A 24,244-nucleotide genomic window follows, 5' to 3' on the forward strand; every position below is an offset into this window, starting at 1 on the left:
AAAATGTATGAATAGTTGTATTTCCTCAGGATTCCAACAGCCATGACCCATAGGACGTAATTTGCTTATGTAGTTTCATATATGTATGAGCCACATATAAAATAAATCAGGTTTTCAAAACTTAATGTAATTAGCATAATTTGCAAAAAAGTTGTTAAAAACTCATGACTGAAAGATGGCAAGAAGAGAATTACTTTTCCAAATGGCCTTCTGGATTTTTCTTTAGACATTATTTTGTCTAATTTCAATTCACATGAATCATTTCCCTACGTTTTTGTTTAGAGCAGTTACATCGGCGATGCCTTTTTCTGTTCTGGGACCAGGTGATTCCTACGCAGTGATTCACCACGTGTATCTCAGTCCGAAAGCATTTCAGAGTTATCTGACCAAACAGAAGAGGCAGGGTAGGTGTTTGCTGCGCTTAGCAGCAGCAATAGTAATGGATTAAGTGCTTCCTGACTCCTGGGCTGCAATTCTCATACTTTCCGTGCTAGCTCAAACAGGCAAGAGGCGAGTTTATAGGCGAGTGTAAAATTCAGTAACGGCTCTGGAAGGGAATTGGTTATTAAAACCAAAATCAATACGTAAGTGTCCTCTTAGCAGAAACAGGGTGTTGGGCAGATAGCGATGCCTGTTAAATGAGAAGCCGGTGGGGGAAAGGCTTATGGGGTGTGATTGAGACACCTGTTGAGAAACTAGGCAACTATTGACAAGTCTGATTCATGACTGAGTGACTGCTCTGCTAGTCTTCACATGATCCCCACAGAGCGAGCGCTTCGACCGCCTGCTAAACAAGGGCTGTTTGAAGTTTCTTTTTAACATTTCCAAGACGTTAATGCAGCAGGACATCTCCGCTGGGGTTCGCGATGTCACCAAATCAGCAGCTGTTGAAATCCATTCACTTCAGCATGAAATGTTTGTATAAGTTTTTTTTTTTGCTTTTATTTGTGACAACAGCAAAGTAAATAAAAATGCTGCACTACTCAACCCGTGTGTGTGTGAGAACAGCTTCTGATTGTAATTGTAATCCTAAGGCAAAAAGTTTATTTGTAGAGAGCAGTGACAAGCTGAATAGTTTGTTATGATACGCGAGAAGTACTGATTTTAGTAGACATTTCTGTCTCATTTTTACAGTGTAACCATCCAGTTAATTTTTGTGCCAACTGCGAAACCTGTAAAAGAAGTGCTTTGAAATGGAATTGTCTTCATTTTTGAATTCTAAAAATCTTAAAAGGCTACAAGCATATTCTTACATTTCCTATTTACGAGTTCAGTTAGTAAATGAAACACTGATTCTCGGGTAGGAAAATATTTCTATCTGACTCACATTTCCCTGAGAAAACAGCTTGTATCATAGCTAGTTTAGTTTGAAGGGGAAACAGAACAAGGCAAGACATGTAAACATATTACAAAGCTTACTTTGATATTGAAATACTTTTTTTTTTTCTTTTCTTGACCATCTGAAAAAAGGTGTGGTGAATGTAGTCAATTGTAAATAGAAACTGTATTTTCAGTCAGCTTCACTGTTAAACCTGAGAACTGCTGACCACATATAAAGGCTCCTGGTATGAGCTGTTTCTTTTCTGTTTATTAAATCTGTTAAGACTTAAGTGTATTTTTACAAGTTCATTAATGTATTCCATTCTCTCTGATGTATTTTTTCCCACTATTATCAGATTTCATTATATGGGAAGAATTATCAGATCAACCCATTATACAGCTGAGCAGCGTTAAGTCCGATTGGAATTTGGTCTTCCTTCAGTTTACAGGGAGAATATTGTGTAAATCAGACTCTCGGGTTTCAGTGGGAGGCACAGGGCTGCACAGCATCCATTTGTCAAGTTGATTGCACCTCAGTGAGGTTGCATTAGCTTGTCTTTGAACAGAAGTGAAATCCTATGCGAAGCTCCCCTTTCTGTCATTTACACTAACATCCATCCTCTTAAACCAAGGCCTCAGAGAAAAACAAAGTGATGGCACAATATAATCAGTCACTCAAGTTGTCTGTCATCTGTTTTCTTTAGGAAATGACTTTTAAGTTAGTGGAGCAGAAAATTGAAGAAAATTAGCAAAAGGTTGTTGTAGAAGGAGGAGGAATTTTTAAAAATTACAGATGTATGGAAAGAAGTTCCGTTGCGTACAGCAAGTAAAAACGTTGTTGATTTTGTTTCTCAGTTTAATGTTAACATAATACCAGCATATCTGATATGTAATAATATTATTTCAACTTCTAATGAAATTTTATTCATAAACTTGAATTGGGCTGTAAATGCACAATAAAAAGCTGGTATGCACATTTTCAGCTTTTATATCAGTGACTGTGTTTTATGGTGCTGAACACTCAAGTAATTTGCACTCTTTTCCATGTGTCAGGAAGGCTGCGTATGTATCTCAGAAATGTTAAGCTGGCATTTTAAACAATTCTGTGAAGGTGCTTGCAAGTTTTCTGAAAAGCAGAGAACTGGATTTTACTCTGGTGGCTGTGCAAATGACAGCAGTAAGTACCATTCCTTGTTTAAACTGGTGTACAATTAAACTTGTACAGTACACCTCCAAGTCACCAAAGGGTTAATGGTAAAAAGGAAAGAAAGATAAAGAAGTCCATTTGACACCAGGTAAAAAGCACCACAGAAGAACATATTTCTTTCTCATCTGTCTTTATAACGCTGGGCTTGCTTTTGTTCGCTCTGGAATTAAATTTTTATATAGAAGTGATTTTGGTGTAAATCTCTTTGGGTGTTACTATGAACTAGTAATGCCCGGTTTTGGTTTAACTTTAATCAGTAAGAAAAAGAGTTTTCTCTTACCTATCTTAAGTGAACGCTTTTAATTGTGTGTTCCTTTACGGGAGGGTTATGAGCAGTGAGTTAAAGTTAGAGCAAAGTAGCGCTTTCCTACTTTGAAAGCTCTGAGCTATTGCAATGAACTGGTGTGAATTTTGGAATTATTTAGTTATTTTGGTGTAGAGAGATGCCTTCTAAGGGTTTTCGAGACAAACAGTAAGTAAGTGATGTGACTAGCAGCTGTCAAATGTGCTTCTTTCTTTTCTGTCTTAGTTATCCCCAAGGGAAAACAGCATGTGTTCTTTATTTATTTATACGATGCAGATAGAGTAGTCTAAATTCTAAAGCTCAGTAATAGAAATAGGATGATCTTTGTGCTATTCCTAATCTTGGCAGTGTTATGTTAGCGAGAAGCCTGTTTCCGTATATTCCTTTTTTGTCCATCTTCCTACTAGTAATAGAAGCATAAAACCTCACAGAGCAGGGCAGGTTATTCAAGTGCTACTACTTAAAGTACCTTGAAAACTCTGGGGTGGACTCTGCTATGAAAATATACAATTCTATTATTGATTTATATCACTATACTATCATTGTCACTTGGAAAAAGAAAGGAAATGCAGAAAAATGCTAGTGTTTTATATGTTATGCAGATGTTTTTATAATTTCCATTTTCTCACACAACTGTAGTTTGCAACTAGTTTAATTTTTCAGTCAGTAAATAACAGACTTCTTATGTATTTTTTAAAGAAAGCTTAAATTGGCTTTTCAATCTTGGAAACACTTAGATTTGGATGTCTTTACTCAACAGAGACATTATATATACTTAAGTTAGTCATAGGCATAAGTGTCTGCAGGATCAGAGCAAAGTAGATCCATATTTCTTATCAAAAATAAATCTTAAGGATTTCAGAAGGAAATTATTTTTAAAGACAGCATTTAAAACTGTTTAAATAGTTACAGATTATATAAACATCAAGTATGCTGCTCACGCAACTTACGTTTCATTAAGATATATCACTGGAGGTTGTGATATGAAGATGATAGTGGCTGCATTTTACACTTCTTTCCCCTTTTCTAACCTAGTGTTAACATTTAGGAATTTGGGAACTTGAGAGCCCTAGTAGATCAATCTTGATTAGTTTATTTTTCTTTGTAAAGATTTTGATAGCTTGGTAATGCTTTTGTTTGAAAGAGTATTCTTTACTTCCTCTTGTGGGGGATGAAATATTGTTACACCCAACTCTTCCTCTGAAATAGTGAAAAACAGTTTAGGTAACAGAATCTTTGATGAGGAGATCTGAGATTGAAAATTCTGGCGTTTAATTGCCCTTTTACTCGTAATTCTTCTACGTTTAACCTCAAAGGTGATTTAAAAAGTTACATCTTAATTGCATAGCCTCATTCAATCATTAATACTTTGCCTTGCAGCAATTTATTACAACTTTATTTCCCTGAACCATCAATGAAGATGATGCTGAATTTTATATTAGCCAAATGTCCTTTCGAGATTAATGTGGTAATATAGATTTTATGCACGCTTTTCCAGCTTTAATATTTGTGTTACAGATTGAGGTTATAAGTATAGCACAACTACTGTAGTAGTTTATAGAGCCTCGTACATATTGCCTCAAGAACTGAGCCCTTAGATTTATTTGAAAATGTCCATCTGCACGAGGAAATTATGGCAGTGCATTCTCTGATGTACTTTCCAGCTATTTTCACAGCTTACTCACACTGAGTTTTCGCCTTTGAAGATAATAGTTCAACTCCCATCGTGAGGAAAACGCTGTCTGTGGTCCGACAGCCGAGGAGATGGAGCTATGGGCACAAGTGTGCTTTGCCACAAATGTAATTGTTAACGTTGGGCAAGTCTCCTTCTCTACCTTTAAAATGTACTTCTCCCTCATAAGGGTCTTTTAAAGATTACTACATTCTTAAATTTTTAAGGTTTCCAAATATTAAGGCTATGAAACACCAGAAAACCCTTATGTGAGTGCAGGATCAAGGTAGAATTTATTCTGAGTGTGTTTCCTATCATATTCTCTGGTTCATTTGGGTCGATATTTAAAACATGTCTGGTGGAAAGTGTTGAGCCCTTTATGCTACTCTATGTAACTGTCATAATTTAAAAATTCACAGCTTCCCCATATACTCTATAACCATATGCTCCAGTTAGAGCTAACAGCTACCGGCGTCTGCTTCGCAGGCATATTTACCCGCATGAAGCTCGGGCAGATTTCAGTGGTGGGGACCCTGGTTTGATGAGTACTCTCTGCCAGGTGTGCCGACACGGATGCCAGAAGCGCAGTGCTGCCTTCCTCCACCCTTGGCTTCTCGCTCCTGACCCTCTACCACTCTTCCCTTTGAGCTGCTGCAGCTGTTCATACTGCAAGTAGTGAACCAGATCCGGGATGGGGGAGGCCAGCACTGCCGCTTTGAGGGACACCGTGGCCATCGCCAGCATAAACCTTCCTTCGGCTACAGACTTTGAAGCCAGCTGAAAGAGGTCTGTAGGCAAACCAGGAGGATCGCCACAGCTTTCCAGAAGTGCAAACTTTTGGCATGCAGGTTTGGGTGAAATACCGGGGAACTTGACCAGTGTTACCTCCTTCCTTTAAGGAACAGGTAAGCTCATTTTAGTAGCAGTTCAAACAACAGCAGCCTCCACCCTAACCTCAGGCACATTTCACCTCCTGAAACAAAAGCGTATGTGGAGACACTTAGGAGTTTCAGCTAGGTGGAAGAAGGGTAAGACTGGATATTAAAATAAGCTCGATGGAAATTGGGTGTATCTGGAAGAGAATGACAAAAAGAAAGAGAAAACCTGATAAAGTGGGGAAAAAGCATAGCAAAAGACTCAAAGGAGGAACAGAAAGTAAAAAAATGAATTAAATAAACTCTATGACAATCCCACTAAAGGAAAAAGGTCTGAGTGCTGTCTGAAAAGGCTTTGAGAAGTGGTGGCAGAGATTTTTTTATTGTTGTTATGTATCTATCTCCTGTATTCAAGGAAACAGAAGGAGTGAAATTGGGGAGGGGAAACTTTAGGGGTGTTTTTTTTAACATGATTTGTGTAAAAGAAGCTTGACTTCATCATTTTCTCCCCTAATAGAAACAGCCCTCAGGGCCTCAAACTTTGGCTAATCATTTGGGTCAAAAGGGTAATAAGAATGTAGAAGACCATGAATTAGAAGTGTACCCTGGGGAAAGCTTGGTCCAAAGCAGAAGTAGAAAATAACCATGCAAAACTCTGTAAGGGTATCCTCTGAAGCTGAATGGGAAAATGAGGGCTCATACAAATATGCTCACCATCTAATATGAAACATAACTCCAGAAGTATGTGTTTTTATTCCCTGTTACAAGAGCGAAACCACAGTGGAGTTACTGTAACACTGAGGCTGAACTAATCCCATCACAAGATCAGATCTTGGTAATAAATAGTTCCAGGTGCAATCCAAAGACTAAGAATGTTTCGATTAGTTTAAGCTGAAAGGTGTGGAGTTTCTTCAACCTTTCCACTGACAAGGGAGGGTTGTATGGAGTGCGTAACTCAGTCTCTCGAAAGGGAGACCTGCTCATTGCACTGCACTTCTCATTGATGTATCTCAAGTACTTCACCAGGACAGTTGGTATCCTTCTGCTTATGTTACTGCTAGGGACATGAGGCACGAGGAGGCTCAACATCTTTCTGAAAGTCAGTCACCATGCCAGTGGCAAACCTAGAAGTATAAATCCTGGTAGAGTGCTCTGTTTAGCAGGCTCTACTACTTTCCCTTACACAAAAAAAAAACATGCTTACCACTGGCCACTTTCTTTATCATGAAACTTTAGGTTTGTGGTGGAAGAAGTTTGGAAAAGAATGGCTTTTTTGTGTATGTGTATCTTGTGAATGGAATGAGGCAGGAATGGCACGAGCATTTATTTAGAGGTTTTTATCATACTGCATATATGTAAAAGGCCATACTAAGGTTGCATAGACAATTTCATAGACAATGCCTCTAAAGTTTTTCAGGCTTCAGTTTTCCAGTTTTATGGCCAATGTCTAAGCAAGCACTTGGAGCTCTATGAAATAGGCTGCACTTATACATGAGGTTGCTAGCCTAGGTTCTCAGTTCTATCCCACAGGCTGTCTTGGCAGCAGATAGATATTATAACAACAGATAGAGTTAGTTACATCAGAAAAGTAATTCAGTTAAGGTCATATGCTGAAAAGGGAGCTGCACAGAGTTGGCTGCTACAACACACTAAGCGTTTATATCTGTTTCTGAAGCCATGGTCCCTGTTCAGAATTGATACAGCTATTTCAGAGCAACAGATAAGGGGCTTGTAAGCCAGAATTTTCCGTGTGTATATCCCACGTACAAGCAGAAAGAAAGCAGTTTGTGGCCTCGAGTGTTTACTTTTTCCGCCTAATTCATGAATCCAAGGAGAGTAGCGTGGAAATGGCAAAAGACAAAGAAGGCAGAGAAAACTGCTTTTCTGCCGCCTACCTCAGCACATACTGGAAGAAAGCAAGTTGGTGCTGGATACCTGCGCAAAGATAATAATCACCAGTAGGCATCAGCTATAGGGCATCAGAATATGTTTTCCTTTAATCTGTGCTGCTAAGCAGAGGCTCTGAGCCAGGGACACAATGTTCTGGGACACATTCTCTGTAATACTCCTGGATTTATTGAATAATTCATAAAGCTTTCAGACCCCTTTCCCTCCCACACCACACAAAGCGTATCCTGCCATGTAAAAGGGCTTGTGAAACTCTGTAAGGAAAACTGCTTAGCTCCTTAGCCTTTACATAGGCATTTCTATGCAGTCTTTATTATTCCCCATTTCCAGGAGCTGATGAAGCTGGCCACTTTTAGTTTTTGCAGAGTTCATACATTGTAATGATTTACTCTCTTTGTCTTTATCAGGATTTTACTGCTTTATTTACGTTTTAATAGCAATAGTGATGTTTTGCATATAGTCGTATTGTCTTTGACTGGGAACAATACCAAGAAAATGGAGTACTTTATGATTTAATTATTTGTGTTCTTTGCAAGAGTAATTAAAGGATCATATCAAAACCTTATCAGAGCATGAAAATTTAGCATGCCAAGACTGAAGCTATTTAAGTGACATACCAATGATTTATTTGCTGACAAGATTCACTTTTAGAAACTCTCTCTTCACTATTTCACTACTGATAGTTAGGAGTGTAAAGAATGTAGTTATCCAAAAGTGTTAGCAGAAGAGAGAACAGATTTTCAAGTGAATAGTGATTATATATGCTTCAATTAAAAAAAAAAAAAAAAAGCATGTCAGAGAAACTGATTTTTCAAAGGAACTGGACAAGCATTTTCTGAAAATCAGCTCATGGGCAGATGTTTTAAATGCAACCAGCAATGACACAACTACTCTTGCTAATCCTTTTTTAAGTCTTCACCATAAAGTTTTGGTCAGTATTCTGACATCTTTGTTCATCTGAGAAGGAACACTGTTTTAATATGTAAGTATAGCTTTCGTTGCAGAAGTTTTGCAATTGGATAGGAAAAACTGGTAATTAAATTATTCTTTGTGATTAAAAAAATTAAGCTATAGAAAAATGGATGCAGTTTACAGTACATACATGCCTTATCAAATAGATTATTTACCCGTAGATCCTCAGCGGTATACACCTATCTAAATAATTTTTTTCTAGAAATTTTCTCTATCAGACTGATGAATCAGCCTCCAAACAATAAATGTAACTGTCTTCAGTAAAACAGTTTTGTATGGCATATATACCTTGACCTATAGAGTAAATTCAAAGTTTTTCTTGAAGAACTTCTGTATACTTACAGATATTGGTCTGATGTAGGAGGAACTTAATAGAATTTCTCTGTATATGCTTAGAAGAACAATTATTTATTAAAGTAGTATTCAGATCCACAGATCTTGTTTAACATTCGAAATACATCAGTAGCACCAAGTTAGTTTGGGTTTCTCTGCTTAGCAACTAACTGGTCCCACACAGAGTATCAGCAGTCTCCTGCAAAGTGCTGATCTTCAGCATTTTTAGTGCTTTACAGAATTGATTTCTCAGTCCCAAGGCAATTGTCCATATCATGAAAGTGTTGCATACAATTATAGTCAGAAGCCTCTGTTTGAGAGTAATCCAAGAAAGAATACCAGTGTTTTGTTTCCAAGTTCTTTTTATGAAATATTTGGCTTTAAAGCATAACTAATTTTCCTAAGAATCTTTGAAAGTCTCTTTTTAGAAAAAGATATACTTTTTCTATTTGTATAGCTAAAATTTGCCACATGAGCTGTTTTTTTTTTTCAGCAGTGGGACAATAGCCATATTTTGTCTCCTCAAAGAATGAATACATTTATGTTTTTTAAACATATGTATTTGAGTACTCATATAAAATAAGCAACATAAAAGTGCCGTATTGAATTCATTAACATTTCTCTCTCATAGGTAATTCCAAGTATCTAGATCCTTATAATTATATTGGCAAAGGGAGCAAGTACATGGCTTGATATGTCAGCTGGGCTGTGGATATCTAAATATTAACACAGTTTCAAGCTCATATTTTGTTTTGGTTTTTGGACTTGCAAGTGATGGTTAAGAAGTCCCAACTGGTGATACCACCTCCAGAGCATATTCAGCAGACAGGTTTCGCCTGTCGCATTATCGAAGTGGAGAGCTGGAGTGTCCTCTGGTCTCCTGGGCGGCTCAATGCTTGGCTTTCCGGCTGATCTTTGGTCGCTAAAGCGTAACCACAAGCAAAGTGAGACAGCAGATTTGCTGGGCGCTGGCGCTGCCAGGCCCTGCAGGACTGTGATTCCCATGGCTATTGCTGTCCAGGGGAACAGAGGACTCAAAGAAAACTAAAGGTAAAGAACAGGTCACCGGTTCCGTCGTCTTGTTCTTTGATATAAGTAATTATTAGGAAACCAAAATTAATTTTCAGCTCAAACCCTTAAGTTTTTGACATAGTGACATCTGATGTTGTTAGAGAGAGCCCTGGTGGCAACTAGGGGTTAGCAGGGGAAAATATTTCACTTGTAGGTCACCTGTGTGAATCCGGCCCAGGGCATGGGTGACTGCAAGCTGTTCCAATTGGACATCTGCAGGAGGCCTCTGGGAAGTAAGATGCAAGTGTCAATCTCAGGAGACAGCTGTCAGTGCTAGCGTAATTAGTGCTCTCTGCCGGCAACCTCAGCGGCAGCGAACACGCAGGGCCTCGAGGTCGGGGGTGAGGCACGCCAGCAGCACACGAAGCCGCTCCGCTGCCGCTGCCGCGCTTGCAGGGAGAAGCAGCCCGCTGCCATCTCTGGGAAATCAACACCCTGTGTAAATGCCCTGGCAGAATAAATCATATGCGTAAAGCTGCTAAGACCCTGTCGCGAGCTGCTTTGTACACACTACTGTCTCTAAGCTTGAACGTTACTGTGTGGCATAGCCCTGGAGAAAGTCAATGCCAAAGAAAAGGATTTAATGCCTTCCACTATTTTTGTCTCAGAGTCCTTCCTGTAAACTTGCATTTCATCAGTCCTTTCTCTTACCACTTTGGCTTGTTGATACTTTCCCATGCAAGTTTTTTTTTCTTGTAAATGATGTGAAGCAAATATCTAATGTTATCTTTAGTGCTGACGCAAGAAAATTAGAAGAGGTATATTACAGTATACTTTCCAGAGAAAACTGCTGGTTAGGTCAATTTACTTGGCACTGTATGCTGCTTTTATCTTAACTTGAGGCCTGCTGTAGACATACAGCAGCTGGGTCTAATGTCTTCATGCATGGTTGCAAGTAAGTCAGTTAATTTCTGTTTGTTGAGAGGTAGGAATCAAGCAAATTTTTCTCTGTTGAATGAAAACATTGTGGGGCTGGTAACAGGTGAATAAGCAATACCAAATAAGAAAGCAAAGCTGGAATTACCGCCTAAACTTTGAAGGCTGGATTCCACAACAGAGAAGTCACAGTTTCAGTGCAGTTCTAATGGCAGTAGTTTAGTCCAAAATCTTTCATTAGAAGAATTAAAAATAAAAACTGGCCTGAACCTTGTTCAAAGGAAACATACAGTGACTAGTGAAGAAACACAGAACTCCAGTCCACTGTAGGCTACCAGTTGGGGTAGCCAGTGTGGGATAAACCTATACACAGACTCTAAAAGCTATATGGATTATTCCTCCTATCATGATCAGATCTTTTCAAGCTCTTGATGAACCTCTCATGTTATATCCATTAAGCTTGTTGCAGCACATGCATAGATATATAGAAAGTTACTGACTGATGGCCTGAGTTCCCATTGTGTTCTGTGCAGTCAAAGATTAGGACTAAATTCACCAGATCTTTTGACTTTATGTAGTTCTTTAAAGCAACAGACAAAGATGTAACTATTTAAAAATAAGTGCTACTTATGCACCTATATTCTGGTTAAATATAAGATTCTGAGTTACCGCTCTGTACCTCAACTTATAAATGTTTAGGCTCCTGTTATATTAAAGATAGCTTACTTCCAAATACTTATTGTTGTGCCTTAATATTACCTAAGACTGTTTCTGTATTTTGCAGCAAAAAAATCTTTGAATAAAATACCCAACAAATCTTAATAGTAGAAAATTAAATCTAGGTCTTTCTTCTTCCAGCTGGCACCTATAGAGTCAGGCACCTGTTCCCTCTCTTTCTGGGAATCTCGAGGCCTTTTCCACACAGTAGCACAGCATCAGCAGCAGCGTAGAGCATACTCCCAGCTGAGGCTGTAATATGGATAAGATGAGAGAAATAACCTAAGGGCATAAAACCCTTTTTTTTTTCAATCATCTACTCTAATTCTCTTTTGTGGCTGTTCCTGTATCCATGTCCAGAGTAGAAGAGCATACTTCCAGCCACCATAATATTTTATTACAAGACATTCCTCACCTATTCAGCCTAGCTTCTCTAACTTAGTGCTTAGGCACTTTTAAGAAGTGGGAAATCTCAGACTAAGAAAGATGCCAAAACAACCCCTCTTACTTTAAGCTGACATTATGACGAAAGTCTCTGAGTTGTCAAACCACCAACTTGAGAAAAGTTAAATTTCAGAAACACCTTTTTACTAGATCCTTATACTACTAGGCTACTACTAGGTCCTTAAAACCTTGCAGTAAGAGACCAAAGAAGTTATAACATGCTATCAAATATGAATCCCTACACATGACAAAAACAAAAACAGAATTAATCCAATATGTATAATTTCCATAGAATATGTCTCCCTTGTTAGTTAAAAGGACAGCTAAGATATAAACTTTAGTCTGATGTTTCCAGTCAAGCTTGACTATTTGAAGCACTTTCCTGCAAAATTCTCTATTTAGTTAAGCCTTTAGGCAAAAAGCTACCTTCACCTCCCCTACACCTAGTGGAGGTAACGAACCATACTTGTTATTCTCTTAAAATTATTAGCTCAGCAGAAATTAATCCATTTTCTTTGCCTAATTCCAACACATGCCACCAAATTAAGTCAAGAGAGTGAACCTTGCTACCTTTTTATATTCATTGAAGTATTGATAGATGAGGGAAAAGCATTGGATGTTGTCTACCTTGACTTCAGCCAGGCTTTCAACACTGTCTCGCATAACATCTTCCTAGGCAAGCTCAGGAAATGTGGACTAGATGAGTGGACAGTGAGGTGCATTGAGAACTGGCTGAAAGGCAGAGCTCAGAGAGCTGTGATCAATGACACAGAGTCTAGTTGGAGACCTGTAGCTAGCAGCTAGTGGTGTCCCCCACAGGTCTGTACTGGGTCCCATCTTATTCAGCTTATTCATCCATGATGTGACAAAGGGACAGAGTGCCTCCTCAGCAAGTTTGCTGATGATACCAAGCTGGGAGGAGTGGCTGATACGCCTGAGGGCTGTGCTGCCATTCAGAGAGACCTGGACAGGCTGGAGAAATGGGTGGAGAGAAACCTCATGAAGTTCAACAAGGTCAAGTGCAAGGTCCTGCACCTGGGGGTGAATAGCCCCATGCTGGGGCTGGCCTGCTGGAAAGCAGCACTGCAGAGAAGGACCTGGGAGCGGTAGTGGACAACAAGTTGACCGTGACCAGCAATGTGCCCTTGTGGCCAGGAAGGCCAATGGTACCCTGGGCTGCATTAAGAAGACTGTTGCCAGCAGGTCGAGGGAGGTGATCTTGCTCCTCTACTCAGCTCTGGGGAGGCCTCATTTCAAGTACTGCATCCAGTCCTGGGCTTCCCAGTACAAGAGAGATGTGGGGCTACTGAAGAGAGTCCAGCGTAGGGCTACAAAGATGATCGGAGGGCTGGAGCACCTGCCCTATGAGGAACGACTGCGAGAGCTGGGCCTCTTCAGCCTGGGGAAGAGAAGCCTGAGGGGGGATCTTATCAGTGTGTACAAGTACCTGAAGGGAGGGTGTCAAGGGGATGGGGACAAACTCTTTTCAATTGTCCCATGTGACAGGACAAGAGGCCATGGGCAGAAACTGAAGCACAGGAAGTTCTGCCTGACCGTGAGGGGGAATTTCTTCCCTGTGAGAGTGACGGAGCCCTGGACCAGAGAGGTTGTGGAGTCTCCTTCTCTAGAGATCTTCAAGGCCTGCCTGGATGCAACCCTGTCTAACATGCTCTAGGTGACCCTGCTTGAGGAGGGGAGTTGGACTAGATGATTTCCAGAGGTCCCTTCTAGCCTCAACTACTCTGTGATTCTGTGATAGACAGGTAGTACTTCTTTTTCTTTCAGTAGTGCATTATGTTGTCAGATATGAGGCATTTTGACACTAAAGCTAAACCAATTTAATTGCTAGCTGCTACCAGGGGAAGTCTCATGTCTTTCTTGCCATCTTGTTTTCAACTGCATAGTCCCAGAGTCTCCTTGTGCAGGTACCTGGCCTATGGGGAGCCAGTTCAGAGGGCTTTGCTCAGAGAAAATTAACTCTGCAAAAATATGTGAATAGATTTATGGCTTACCTTGGGGGACTTGCCCATGCTGGTGGAAGACTGGAGGCAGGAGTATATTTCCAGAATGGGATGGGAGAGATAGGACTATTAATTTTAGCAGTGATGGCATGTTGGAGTGACTTAGTTGTCTTGTCAAACTAGCTTTGGTATTCTGTAGAGAATAGCACAATTGCACTATTCCATAGTAAACTTGCGGTTCTTGTTGTGAGTCAGCATGTGTAACTGAATTAACTTTCCTAATGAATTACATTTCTAATGTTGCTCATAGGGCATGGTTGTAAAGACATTTTTGTTAGGGGAGGTGTCAGTGTAAGTAGTGCTTGTAAGCAGGGACTGGAATGGGGCTGGGGGGTGGAGAGAAAAGGAATAGAGAACTGCTTAAGTGGATATTGGCATCAAAAGAAGTATCTGTATAACCGTTGCCTTCAGAAGAGTTTAGCAAAGGTTTTTCTTTATCTAAAGCATAAGAGACATTTGCTTTTGGAGTACAAGATCTGAATGTAACTGTACTCCCGGTATGCCACCTTGTGAATCACTGTGACAATCTCAAAGATTAAAGGAGTAATGCAATTTGCTTTACGTTGTCAGTCAATGTGGGTGTGACCCTGAGCTCTGAGTACGCTGTAAGATAAAGGAGCTGTCTGACCAAAAGTGGCAGTAAGTTAGTCCTCGAAGGAGCTCCTCGGATTAGATGATAGTATATTCAGGGCTGAATGTTGACATAGTATAAATTGGGAAGGAAGGGGCTGGAGAAAAGGAAGGAATTGTGCAGATACCACATCCGGATATGGGCATGCTCACACTACAGAAAGTGCTAAAATGGAGCAGACGGACTGTGTAGACCATTGGACAAATGTGTACCTGCACAATATTGTAATTATATAAGTACAGGCTCACTAGTATGTGAAAGAGTTACACTGACCTCAGCATCTTCTAACTATAGTTCTGTATTCTGTCTGATGGTATTTTTTAATAAATGCCATCATGTGAAGAACTGGGGGGCTGATAGAGATTCTCAGGCAGATTCTTAGCAGGAAGTTACTGAAGCGGAAGGAGAAGGGCAGCAGGATCAGTTCTGCAGCATGATAGTGATATTTTACAAACAGCTTTGGAGCATTTGGCTATGTAATATTTTGCAGTTGCCTCAAAAGTTCTCTGATGTCTTAAGGAGCAATTGCCTCCTAAATCTTGCCATATGCTCCAACCTTCTTTTTCTGCAACTGCAGATTATTTGTAAGTCTTCCAGATGCCCTGTAGAATTGTTGTGTGCACACCAGATATATGCATGATTCAGCGTCCAACTTGAAATGTGCTCAGCGTCCCACGCTGATTGCAGCCCTTTGATTTGGAGTGCTCTGGACACTTCACCACATCAGGCTCCTAACAAGTGGATGGCATTGTGCTAACTTCCTCAGGAATCAAGTACAGCTATTTTAAAATCATTTGTGCCTTTCTTTTTGTCCAAATGTGTTAGCGTAGACAAACTTTCTTCTGGGCAATTTGTTGTTGTTGCTTTGCTCTACGATATACAAAGAAACCAGTCTGTCATTCAGTGAAGACTGTGAAGCAGAGCTGTAGGGCATGTCACTGGCACGTCAGGCTCTTAGGCTAAAAACAGCTTGTGTCAGTGCTCCCCATTAGTTGCCCTTACTTTCAGCTGGAAACTCGACTGTCACTTCTACTTAACTGCATCATTTCCTAACATAAAATGATGTGCATGCTTTCTTTTACTAACTGTACTGTGTGTAAAAGCTCTATAACAAGACCTGAACTATTGATTTGTTTATAACTTATCACATATTTTACTTTCATTCTCTTTCTTATGACCATTCAAAACTTAGACAGAACCACCTGTATACAATTTCTTTTTTCTCTCTATGCAAATTGTGAGTAACCTTTTAGTCTGAACAGGATCATCTGAAATACTTTAAATGTATGTCTGTGAAATATAGCTACATACTACATAATACGTTAAAAACTTTGAATAGAAATTTCAAGTCCGTAAATATGCTGTAATTCTAAAAGTTTATTCTACATACTGTGAGCCAAAGTCTTTATTTTAGGACTTTGCTTTACCTGTAATTGTCTCTGTGTCTGTGTATGAGGTACACAATTCCTACTTGCAGTTCAGTTGCCTTCTATCGAAACAATATGTTTCTCTAGTTTCCAATGAAAAACTCTGAATTTCTAATTACTAAAGGGAGCTGTTTATGGTTGTCTGAGGTGTCTGTTTGACATGCAGTCATGCAGAAATAGTACAATGTTTAGGCTCCCAGTATAAATAGAAGCAATCATGATCCAAACTGTGGATAAGTAATTAGAGTAATAATTAGAAATAAAGAAGCTTTGTCAGTTTGCATTCCTTTTTCTGAAGCAGCTAAGGGCAAGTGTAGAAACTGATCCTTATCTTTAGTTATTCCCCCCAAATAAAGATAAAATTGGATTTAAGAATAAGGGCTTACCATATGAATTTAGGTTTATGGAGGATGTACTCTAGACTGTCAAAAATAGTATGCCTCAGGCAGTTTGCTTTTAAAAAGAAGAATGCAATAAAGCTTAAGGTTATATTGAAATTGAACTGCAATATATTATGAAATAGTTTGGTTCAGTAATGCCTGCATTGTTTCATTGAGATTTTCAGCCACTATGTTTTTTTGTTGATTAAAAAAATCCTCTGATAACTGCCAAGGACTAGTGAAGTTAAGGGTCTAACTTTTGTCGTCTTGAGAGGTCTGAACCTCTCAAGACAGGCAGGAGACAGTAGTTTACACTTTAAAAAACTGAATAGTGACCTGAAGCTATTTCGGAGATGGTTGAGAACAGTGACAAGGAAACAAACCCCAGTGAAAAGTGACCAAATATAGAAAATGTAAATAGAACTTATCTGGCTAAAAGAGGCAATGGAGAGGTGGCCTGCTTCCAGGCATTTTTCACTCTCTGAACTAGGACCTGGAAGATGAGGTCAAAGAAGGTTGCTCCTGTACAGACTCTACAATCCCTAGCAGGAGTTAATCAGCCTCAGTGCTGCTCTAAGTTCTACCAGAACAAACTAGTCTTCAGATTCTGCATTGTACGATCGACTGAACATAATAGACTTCTGAGATTATTTTTTGCTACAGGTTTGCAAGTGTTCTGAGACTAAAAGTTAGCAGATGAAACATTTTTTTTTTTTTTTTTTTTTTGCTGGTACTGACAGTTGTTGTTTGTAGACTGGTTGTATAAATAACTCCAGGACATCTGACATCTTTTTCCTATAAAAACTGTTGGCAAAATTTGGCATGAATTGGTTCCATTTCATCAACTTTCTTTTTGGTTATTTTTTTCTTTTCTGTGGGAGTAATTCCTTTTTTTTTAATCATTTTGGAATTTGGAAGTTTATTCATATCTCCTTAAGCATATAATAGTTGAAGGAACACATAATCCCTTTTAGGCAGCAGCTTTTACAACATGTGGTGGGTGCCTCTGAATCAGCATCAAATGTTGGCATCTCCACTTCCCCCTTCATCAGAAGTAGTGAGGTTTCATCAGAATTAGTGAAAAAAGAATATGTCAGAAAAAGTAAGGAAGTAGTGCTTTTTTCCTCAAAAAACCCTTGAACACTGGATTTAGTATTAAATGGCAGAACACATAGCCCGTTTTCATAAAACATCTTGTATGTTTCCCTCAAATTTAACAAGAAATTAAGAAGTTCTAATAGAGGATGGACACTGTTGATAACTAACAAAGAGAACTGAATAGGTTTTGTCATAAGACAGAGCTCCTTTGCCTGGATATTTGTAATGTAGTTTGATGGTTTTCCATGAGTGGAAACATGGAAAGCAGGATATCCTGTTTCAGGCAGGTCTAGAAAAGAGCAAAATTCAGAATAGTGTCAGTTTCAATCTGCGTGGTTAGACTAATGTGCTCCCCTACTACCTCCTTACTCCAGCTTTCTGATCCATTTGATATATCTGCTTGGAAAAGATATTGGATATATCTACATGTGAGCTCCCTATTTACAAAAGGACCTTTGAGAAGCACTTTCGAGCTCCTGGGACTGTTATATACACAGGCCGACTGCATATGGGGACAAGAAGTAGGTGCGGAGCAGCCTCCCTTCTCTCCACCCCACAGTTTTCATCCCAGTGCCGGGGCCAGGTGGAGGAAGCCCCCCGAGCAGGCAGGCGGGGTGCCCACGCCTGCGGCGTTCAGCACATGCGTCGCAGAAAGACGGGTTTGGATGCAGGCTCTGTTGGTGGTCACTGATGGGAATGAAATTGTCAGTCTGGTCCTGGAGGAGCGTTAAAAGCACAGGGATTCTGACTATCCTCTTGTCTGACGTTCATTTCTCAAGCTATTCCTTTGTATCCGAATCTCCCTACAAACTTAAAATCCTGTAGACCAATGTGCTGAACTCTACAAGAAATAATTTAAGCAAATGCTTCAGGCAATGGAATGTAAAACTTAGAAAGATCCAAAGGTTTCTGCTCATAATGTGATCCCAGAATCACTTAAATTCTTGGATTACCTGGTGCTTTTTGTTCTTAAATTGGATATCTATAAGATGGAAAAACCACAGTGTTTTAGCTTTCAGGAGCTCAGTGGGAAGATCTAATTATAGTATAGGCAGGTATAATCCTGATCTCACAGCTGGAGAACAGGTCACTTTATATAAAGTAATAACTTGGGGGGATTCATGGTTTTGCTCTTCCCAGATTATGGGCCCAGACACAAAAGTCTGACCAAAGCAATGGAGCCTTTAGAAAACCTTTCCAAAGGAAGGGCTGGATGTCTAAGCTGTTTTCCTATCCCAACTCAGAGAATGATTTTTCTGGGATCATATATCAACAAATAAACTTTTAGCTAAGCTATGGAAACAAAACCAAGACATATTTTTGGCCAGTAATAACATCACAGTTGAGTGAGGATGATGCAGAAACCTGAATTTTCAGAACTTAATTTTTATGTGTCTAATTTCTGATGCTCTATTTTAAATTAATAGATGACATTGTATCTTATTTTTACTTTAAGTTTAGTTCACAATTAGATTTGTCTTCAAAGCCACAACATTTCTCAATGTTAAAATTGATTTTCTCTGATAACTTATTTCCAGTTCTGGATACAACAGGCCTAGATTCCTTTCTACGCTAAATGGAAACAGAGTCCAGGTTATTTAATATCCTGTCATTGAGATAGTGCAGGCTGTTACTATGCAGTAAATAATATGTGTAAGAATTTTTAGAATTAAGATTAAATAGTAGGCTAATAGAATAAGAAGTAAGATATTCATTGTTTTTTACATCTAAGTAAGGTTACCTTTAATAATTTGGGACAGTTTGAATTTTTGAATAATTATTCTTAGAGCTGTCTGTGCTACTAACTTTATATAGCATTAACTCTTTGAAATAATTGATTTTCAAATGCTGAAGGAAGCAGAGCGTGATGCTTAAGACTGCAAGGCAATAAAGACAAATCAGTTTTATATAAAAACTTATTTTTGAAAAAGCAGCATAAGTTTAGTAAAGCATAACTCAAGTTTTAAGAAAGCCTTTGTTTCTCTCATGTGGAATGGGTCCTGTCATTTATTAAACAAATATATTTTATTTCCTTTAGAGAAACACAGTGTTATTTAGAGGAAGTGGGCATTCGTAGCTCTGTTGGTCATAACAATCTACAGAATCATGCTGTAGAATTCAGGATATTCAGCTGTTCAGAGTACTTTATGTACTCTATAGCCAAATAGGGTAAATAAATGCCCATGCAGGCCAGAGCAGAGTTGTTAGTAATCTACTTTAATAATATGAATTCAGTATCTGCATTTTTACCCTGTAGGCAAGATTTCTTTGGATATTTTAAAAGCTTTCAACTCAATAGAATAAGGTATTTTGTGTTAATGAAGTGCTGTTATACTGAAAGCTGCCAGCTTCAAGGTTGATAACTTACATTGCTGGCTGTATCCAGCTTTCATTTTCACATTATAACAATGTTGTGGAATAGGCACCTCTTGCTTTTTATCTTTTTTTAGTACTGCTGAGAATGCAGCAGAGTAATACAGACTGCTGAAGACTTTAAAATACAGGCAACATCTCATATGCATACCTTAAGCCTAAGCTTCCAAAGAGGTGTAAGGAAGCCGCTGATTTTGAGCAGGCCATCTATTAGGCTCAAAAAGGAGGGTGCATTTACCTGTACAGATATCAGGTAGTTTGATCTGCAGTGTCTTACTGGCCCATATAAATACCTCCATTTCAACCCTTTCACTGTTTTACATAAAACTGAAGACTAGGGCTGAAAATATAACCTGACCTTTTATTTTTATTGTATAAAACCTTTCCTAAGTCATCCTGAGAAATTTGTTCTAGTATATACTAGACTCAGGTTGTTCCTTCTCTATACTATACTGAAATAAACATCTCAAAATTCAGCTTTAATTTTAAGTAAGTCTTAGGTTGTATGCAATATGTTCATCACTGATCAGGAAGTAAATATAAAAGCATCTCTCGGTAATGTTTACTGAGATTAACAGAAGGTTAAATGACAGTAAGTCATAGAATGCAATCTAGTAGCCTAGTCAACTCAAACAAAATCCATCTCGATATAGCAAACTGCACAATTATTCATCAAGGGGCAAGGGGTCAGAGTCATACTGACAGAATGGAGAGTTTTACCCTAGGAATAAGTAATTTTGATGAGGAGTCATGTAAGGAACTGAATAAGAGTTCCCATTGCAGTTCTTGACCACGAATGACTTGGATAATAGTAAGTATGAATTACAAGGTATGTGCTTGTATGCGGCATTGGTCAAGCTGATGCTGGAAGAATTCACCTAGTCCTGATGTCAACATTTTTAAAAGGATATGGAAACACTTAGGCAAGTTCAGAAAACAGTCACAAAAAAGTGTATGCTGAAGGAAGTTGAGGGAAATGCCTTCTGGTGAGAGGCTTGAAAGGGCTTATTTAATTTAATTTGTAAAGGAAAAACCTGGGAGCGGACTTGATGATTCTGTCAAAGTTCTTTCAAATAAAAAATTGCTCATTCCTAAAGGACTCTTTGATCTGGCCAAGAAAGATGTAATAAGAACCAATAGCAAAAAGCTGCAGGTTTCAAATTCAAATGAGAAAGAGTTTTGAGCAGAAAAGGTGCTTACCAGTGGAAACAAGCTGCTAGAAGTGCCTAAAAATCCTATGAATCAAGGTAGGATTTCTCTAGTCAACATAAAAGGAAAGGACTAACACAGTACGTCATGCAAGAGAGTAAATTTGACTACCTCAGATTCCCTTCTGGCTTTATCAATTAATGAATATATGTAGTTTATAGCTACAGAACAGAAATTTCACTAAGCTGTAACTTTGGTGACTGATCTGGGTAGCACAGAACAGTAAAATCAATACACATTTCCAGGGAGGGAGAGGAGCAAAACTGAAGGATGTGTACTGGGGTGTGGTGCTACCTTGTTTTCGTAATAAGGTCTCAGATGAAATCTGAGGAATAAATTCTGCTACCTGAGGGCACTTTGTTTTGAAATTGTTGATTTGGTCTGATCTCTTTTTAACTTCTGTTTGGAGTTTTGCCTGGAGTTCATTTTTTCTATTGCACTTTAGGCCTGTGTGTGCCTCTTGCAGAAGCGGTTTCTAGATGTGATGAATTTCTCAAACGAGGAAAGGAAGCCTGGTATCCGGTCTTTGGTTAATATGTGCATAACTCACCACTGCAGCTTTGCAAATGGTTTAAATCAGCACAACTGGGCTCATTCTTTGCTTTGTTTGCTGTTGTTTTCTGAGGAGAAGGCAGGAAGGTTGCTTGTCATATTTTTACATATAATTTAGTCTCTATTCTTACTCTTGTTCAGTGCTGTGATTGGAGAAGGGACATCTGAGTGCTGAATGCTGTGGGGCACTCTGCAGTTCTTTATCCATTGAAGAGATTACTTTTACTCTGTTCCTACTTTTTCAGCACTGAGTAGTTTTTCCTTTTCTCAATAAAGAATGATGAATACTTTCCTGTGGATACTGTGTCTTACCACAATGTTTGTTTGCTTCTACAATATTTCTCTGTTTGTGGAGTGAGCATATTTTTGCCCATGTTTTATGACTGTATGAAAGCTTGAAAACTGCTGAGAAAAAGTTAAATAAAAACTCTCAAAAATATATAGTGACTTAATTTGGGCTCTGAAGCTGTGGGTTCAAGGCCCATGTTGGATCTTGAACTCAGAGAATTGAACTTGAAACAGAGCTGTTATACTCAGTCTGAATAATCCCTGTTTGATGCATCATTCCAATGAAAACACAGTCAAGGTCTGTTTTTTGACCAACATGAGGAGTCTTCTTTTTCTAAATGTCTCCTTGTTCTCTACAAAAAGATGTATTATTTCCATTGCAATCTTAAATAGCTGAATTTCATTTAGAAGGATTCACTGGATCATGGGGAATTTCTCCTTAAGCCACAGAGTTGTGCAGTGCTGTTCAATGCCTCCAGTGCAGGCTTTTCATTTCTTTCCCTCTTAATAATCAGAACTCTCTAGCAGGGCTTGAATATCCCCGTCAATCTGGCTCAAGTCATTATCACAGTATACTTCCATTAGTGCAAAATAGGGTCCTGCAATGTACAGGGAAACCCCCCTCTCCTCCAGGATGATCTCCCCAGATTCTTTTTCTTGTTTTTGTTTTTGTTTCTGTTTTTTTTTTTCATCTATACAAAGGAACCTCACTAGCGTTACTGATTTTAAGGCATCGTAGGCCACTCTGTGGAAATGGGCAGAATTTTTTAAAATGTGAACAGGTAATATATGATGTAAAACTGAAAGGTTCTACCATGCTCAAGTTCCAATAGCCAAATTTCCTTGTAAGCCACTAAAAGTCACTAAGGATGTTTTAGTAATTCACTGAAACATCTTGTATAACTTTCAGAGCTTTAAGGAGAGGGTAAAGCATCCTCCAGAGATAGCTGCCTCCTTCAGCTGGCAAGAGACAAAGAACGTCGACTATGTGTTAGAGTTCAGGATAAGTGAGAATAAATTCATCCAGGTTTTTTCTTCTCCCGTCAAAAACTTTTTGGAGCTTTTATTAAAATAAAAGGTGCCACTTGTTATGAAATAATTAGTTTTATAAATAGGGATGGTTCGAAGTTTTGCAGGAGAAAAGCATGTGAAATCATCTCAAGTAATATATTCTGTCATCTACAAAAAATGTTTGTGAGAGAAAACTCCTTTGCAGATCAGATGCATCTGGACATGGTAAGTGGTATATGATATTAGGATCTTGCAGAATCATATTTAGGAGGTAAAAAATAGTAGTGGCATTCTTGTTCTGTGCAGTCCAGTTCCCAGCAGTTTTTCCTCTTCAAGGAAGAGTTCTGTTAGTCTGAGGCTGAGCACAGAAATCTACCCATATTTAACTCTAATAGAATCTATATATTTCACTGATAGAGAAGGCAGATATAAGGTATGGCTTTAAACTGGAGAAAAAACGTTTCAAAGTGGAGGCACGCATTTAAATTCTTTAACCTCCACTCATACTAGCTACTTCTTGGCTTCTAGCATAAGAAAGCTTCTTGGCATGTGCCCTGTCTGGGGTCGAGTAGGACGTGGGAGAGATTGTGCTTGGATGTCTGGAGTACTACCACTTGGGGGGAAAAATGTGTAGCATTCCAACAGATATAATTAATGACAAGTGTTGTTGTCTTTCTCCTGTGCCATCCACCCACTGGCTGCCTGGTGCTGACCCCTTGCTGTCCTGTTGACCTCTCCAAAGTTTATTTTAAAAAGGCATCCTTGCTTTCCCAAACTCTTCAGCTAGGCTTCCCTTGGGCTTCTCGTTCAGTGCATGCCCAAGACTATGCCTGTGTCCACTGCTTAGTGATCAGACACAAGTGTTTCCATTAGAGGAATGATTAATGGAACCTTCCTTGGGAATGGGAAAAGGAGAGGTGGGTAACAGAAGTCAAGAAAGGTGTCAAAACTGAACAAAGAAACTTTGTTTCTTTGTTTCAAAAAGAATTTATTTTTCAAGTGTTCAGCAAACTGGCCTCACTCTGTCACTCATTTGAGGCCTGCCCACATCAATAAAAACCTACAGTGTTTTTCCTCAGTAATAGGCTTTCAATCCACTTTGTAATGAGTGACCGCACCAAATAAATTCACTGGTCAAACTGGCTTCTTTTTTAGCAGATTTACTAGATGATACAGAGTTCAATGCTTTGCAGCGCAGGTGCAAGGAGTTTTGTGCATCTAAACACAAAGTAATAAAACAATGTCCAGGACTGAAGTGTACAAAGGAATTCAACCTAGCTATTACGAGAGTGCAGCTTTCAATTTACTCCTGCATTCTCCAAAGAGAAAACTGCATGACTAAGTTCCTCATTTGCATGACGAAGATCACAGATCAGTTTCTATCTGATCTCAAGTCTCACTTTTCCCTCTAGTTACATTTTACTTTTTATGAGAAGTATGAGGCAAAAACCTTTCTTCTTTCATATTCATTAGATGTAGTGCTTATCTCTTGAGATGCCTAGCTATAGCATGCATTATGTCAGCCAGGGCAACTTGCAGACCGAAGGCGCAACAG

At 39.0% G+C, this 24,244-nt stretch overlaps 1 protein-coding gene across 5 annotated transcripts in view; it reads left to right on the plus strand.

Annotated features, from left to right (window-relative positions):
• Positions 1 to 24,244, plus strand: part of STAU2 (staufen double-stranded RNA binding protein 2) — a 170,956-nt gene that overhangs the window by 125,515 nt on the left and 21,197 nt on the right. The gene's annotated exons all lie outside the window — the stretch shown is intronic.

This window comes from Rhea pennata, chromosome 2 (genome assembly GCF_028389875.1).
Source record: "Rhea pennata isolate bPtePen1 chromosome 2, bPtePen1.pri, whole genome shotgun sequence".
NCBI lineage: Eukaryota > Metazoa > Chordata > Aves > Rheiformes > Rheidae > Rhea > Rhea pennata.